Source organism: Apodemus sylvaticus, chromosome 4 (genome assembly GCF_947179515.1).
Source record: "Apodemus sylvaticus chromosome 4, mApoSyl1.1, whole genome shotgun sequence".
NCBI lineage: Eukaryota > Metazoa > Chordata > Mammalia > Rodentia > Muridae > Apodemus > Apodemus sylvaticus.
In genome coordinates, this window is record NC_067475.1 from 111,219,543 (window position 1) to 111,224,465 (window position 4,923).

The window sequence follows — 4,923 nt, forward strand, 5'->3', positions numbered from 1 at the left end:
CTCAGGAGTGCTATGCCCCACTTGTATGATGTGGCCCTTGGGCATGGTCTGGTCTGCTCCTCCCCAGGTCTGCATGGGGTTGGACTGGTAGTCATCTCAGGCAAGCTCCCTGCCTGGGCCCCATGGTCTAGTGCTTGCTCCTCTCCTTAGTCTACCTGAGTGGCCCCCTGTGATGCTCATTTATCTCCTGCTCACCCACTGTGGCCCCAGGCAGGGTTCTTCTAGTCTTCTGTTTGCTCTTCATCCTGGAAGGCCTTCTGGGCATATATGGCACCAACTGGTGCTCTCTCGGGCTAGCTCCCTGTCCTGGCTCCTCGCGCCCCATTGGTGGTGTCTCGGTTTTGTGAGTTTGTTTTAAGGGAGTGTTAGGTAACTAATCATTCAGATGTTCACAGGTCAGAACACTGAGCACTTACAGCCTCTCTCCACCACCTCCTGACTCATATGTGTCACAGCAGCTACACCTACAACATCTCTAGGGACAGGGGTTCTCAGGTTTATTAGTTAAATATGTGTTTTGATGATTATGCTAGATAAAGCCTGTGGATGCAGAGACTCACAGCCAAGCATCAGGTGCTGCTCAGAAAAGTCTGCAGCAAAGGGTAAGAAAGGATTGTTGGAGCAGGAGGAGTCAACTATACCACAAGAAAATATATCACACAATTAACTAATCAGGGGTCATGGAGGCTCACAGAGACTGAACTGATAATCAAGGAGGCTGTATGGGTCTGACTTAGGTTCTCTGCATATACATTATGGTTGTATAGCTTAGTGTTTTTGTGGGCCTACTAACAGTGGGAGTAGGGGTTGTCTCTCACTCTTTTGCCTCCTTTGGGGACCCCTTTTCTGCTACTGGTTGCCTCATCCAATCTTAATATGAGGGCATATGCCTAGTCTTATTATAACATGGTATTTGAAGTTTGGTTGATATCCCTGGGAAGTCTGCCCATTTCTGGAGGGAGAGAAGGAAGGGTAGATCTGGGGGTTGGGGGGAGGGAAATGGTAGGGGAGGGACTAAGAAGAGAGATAGGAGGGGAAACTGTGTCAGATATCATATGTAAGAGAAGAATAAATTGTAAAAATGGTTTCTGAAACAGACTCAGAAGGAAGCTCAATGACCTTTTTATTAGAATTTGAAAGAAAAACAATAAGGTTGGCAAACTGAAAAACCCCGCAACTGCCAGGAGGGTGATGGGGAAGAAGAGAGAAAGGCATATCATTTGAGCTAGGGTCTGATAAAATCAGCATGTTCAGCAATGAAGATGAGTGAAGAGAGAGAGAGAGAGAGAGAGAGAGAGAGAGAGAGAGAGAGAGAGAGAGAGAGAGAGAATGTCTTCAGAGAATGACTGAGAAAGTCCAAAATGACAAGGTAAACATTAAACCTTTGGGTTAGAACTCAGAAAATTATGAAGTAGGTTAAGTGAGCAATTGCATTATTTCATTAAGGAAATAATTATTCCTCCCACACCCTAGGCATGCCATGAGCGAATTAGCCTTCCAAATGAATTCATTCTTGGCCAGGCAGTTGATTGGCTCCAGTATATTTGATAGGTTGTCAGGGGAGGCAGCAGCAATTACAACATGATAAATGATAAATCAAACAAGTAATGATTTATCCTACACTTTGGTACATTAACTCCCACAGAAGGAGACCATAGTAAACCAGTTTAGAAAGTCTTGACTTCATTTAGAGCCAAATGTAATCTATTCTTTTGGCCAGAAGAGAACAATTTTTCCTTAAAGAGGCCTCTACAAAGCCCCAGGAAGGCCATTTTTTCATATGGGGTTTTAAATCTTAAGGAAAGGAGAGCATGAATCTTCCCTTTCTAATCTTACCAAGGAAATACAAGGTGGGAACCAAAGTGAATCATGAGGCAACATTCTGTCCTCAGTGACCTACAAGTCTGATGTCCAACTGTCTCCTCCTAAAAACCAAGCAGAAAAGTCTACATCTCAAATGCTAAGTTTAACCTAATTACTGTAAAAACACAAGCCAGTCACATAAACCTAAAGCAAACCCCCAACCCCTTTCCCATTCTCATGCTAATGCTAGAAGCAGAGATGCCCTTAAGATTCATTTTCTTTCTCAATGTCACCTCAGGCCAAAGTCTTTACATTTATATTTGGATTATGCTATATCTCCCTATCCCACTTGGGCATCCCAGTGGAAAAAGGAAAGGACAGTGGCAAAAGAAGTTCAGCATAAACCTAGGATGATTTCTGCACTCAAGTATGTATCCAACTTAGAGAAGGAACATTGGCAATCTCTTATACTGGGCTACACATTGCTGTCTTGAACCCTCTGAAACCCAACTATCCAGCTTTAGGCATACCCACAGGTCCAGTGGGTATTTTTTTAAAAGTGTCTTTGGATTCCTCTGAATACACAATATTTTGTTTAAAGACAAATCTAGGCTACTCTCTTACTTTTTTAATTAATCAATTAATTTATTTTTTTACACTCCATATTTTATTCCCCACACCCCCATCTACCCTCGACTGTTCCACATCCCATATATACTCCCCACCCCCTATCTCCACGTGGATGTCCCCACTCCCCACCCCACCTGACCTCTAAAATCCCTGGGGCCTCTAGTCTCCTGAGGGTTAGGTGCATCATCTTTGAATGAACACAGACCTACCAGATGTAATGCAGATAAGAGGATCTGTAGTGTCAAAGGCTAGCTTCTGCAGGTCAGGAGAAACTGAGGTGAGGGCCAAGAGTCAGTGCTTGTTCATTCAGCAGACTTTTCTCTGAGGGAATAAAGCTTGGTTTGCTGAGGCCATCACTTTTTGTGCTCATTGAGAAAGTCTCTGAATGCAGGCTGACTAGAGGGAAAAAAGAAAAAAATGGGGGTGGGGGAGGGAGATCATACACACACACACACACACACACACACACACACAGAGAGAGAGAGAGAGAGAGAGAGAGAGAGAGAGAGAGAGAGAGAGAGAGAGTCAATAGATGAAACAGGACAAGATCCAATAACTTCACACATACACATACATACACATACACATACATACACACACACACACACACAGACACACACACACACACACACACACACACACACACACACACACTCATGAATTGGGAGAATGGAGCAAAGCTTCAACCACTTTACATCCATATACATACATGCATCTCTTTTTCTTTAAGTGAATAATTACAATGAATAAACATAAGAAAAAACATGTATTCTGCTGAAAAATGTATTCTTCCCCACATGCATTATAGATTAACAAAATCTAAGCAAGCAAGGTACTTTTCTCAATCAGTTTCAGGTTTTTTGTGGTTACAAAGAAAAAAAAGAATCAATTATTTTAGTATTTATCATCAAAGGCAATCTTATAAAAATCTTAAAATAATCACAAATCTAAACTTATATAAAGAATAATCAGTTTTTTCTACTTTAAATCCTTTACTCAGTATCAATATTTTATTAAATCATATTAGGAAGCTGAGGACAAAAACAGGAACAAGAAATCAATCCTCACCTTGATCACCTGTGAGTCCAGCATCAGGTCGGCCAGGCTGCCATTGTTCCTATCCCCTGGCCTTAAAGAATCCCTAGCTCAACTACTGAGAGGGCCTTTTTAAACTTCAAATTGCTTTCTAGGATTTTCTACATCAGAGCCATTGACAAAAACACCTTAATCGAACTTTATTAACAATCTATACCTTCAAATTCTTTCTAAGGGTGGTGATCATTGCTAACAATCTACATTTAAGTTATATTAAGTTCTTTCCAAGGGTGGTGATTGAATCCTTAATCTGTTCCAGCAGCAATGCTTAAAAAAGATCAAGCACTATTATTGTGAGGGCCAATGATACTGCCCAGTAGGAGGCTGGAAGCCAACTTAGAATCTTCACACACATAACACATAGATTAAGACCTTGAGATCAACAAGCAGAGAGGTGCTCATAATAGCATGAAGACGTCAGGATATGTAGTCCTTGGGCACACCCATTGTGGCAAAATTCCATGAGTTCTAAAGCCTTTGTTGTTCCTCTTGCAAGGGCCTGACATTGCAACACAGTCTTTGGCTAACAGGCAGAGAGAGGGGACATATTTTTAATGATCACAGCTTTTGGAGTGTGGGGCAGAACTTTGGACACAACAACAACAGAAAAGAAAACCATAAATGATTTTCTCTGATGAATGTATAGACCAAAGCTCTAATGAAATATATATACCAAATTTGACCAGAAATTAAAAGAACATACACTATAATCAAGTCATTTGGTTGCAGGGATGAAACTTCCTTTCAACATTCAATATCAATTAATAAAATAAGGAAGTCAAGCTTATTTTATTAAATTCATACACACACACACACACACACAGTTCTTTTAACAAAATTCAATCTCTTCTAGACAAGAGACTTCCTTCCCCAAGGACTCATATCTTTGTACACTTAGTCCTCAAATGGTAGCCCTAGTTGGGAAGTTTGTGATGCCTTTAGGAGGCACAGCCTCATTTGATGAAGTGGGTCACTGAGTATGTGTACCTTGATGTTTATAGCCTGGCTCCACTTCTTGGTTCATGCTCTAAATCCTGAGCTTCCTGCAACACAAACAGCTAAACACTTTCCTGCTCTACCGTCATGTCTGAGAATTTCCATGCTGTTGAAATCTAAAATAATGAAGTAATTTATTTTACAGAGGAAGTTTCAAGAGAGAAGAACATTCAAGATAGTACAGACAAAAGAGATATGGTTGTTAAAGAGGTCAAAACCTTTGAGGAAAAACCTAGGACAATAGGAAACCGATCCTGAGAGCAAACTGCACCAGTCAGAGGGTCCATGCTATGGAGATCCAAATTAATTTAAAAGAGGAAAGCCTAAACTGAATGGAAAGGGAGTTGGGAGGACCCCAGAGGATGAGGGGGGGAGTAAATATGACCAAAGTACAGTGAT

The 4,923-nt window shown here is 41.2% G+C and overlaps 1 pseudogene; it reads right to left on the minus strand.

The window, feature by feature from the left end:
* Window positions 1-361: 361 nt before the first annotated feature.
* Window positions 362-486, minus strand: LOC127683930 (uncharacterized; annotated as a pseudogene).
* Between the last annotated feature and the right edge of the window lie 4,437 nt (window positions 487-4,923).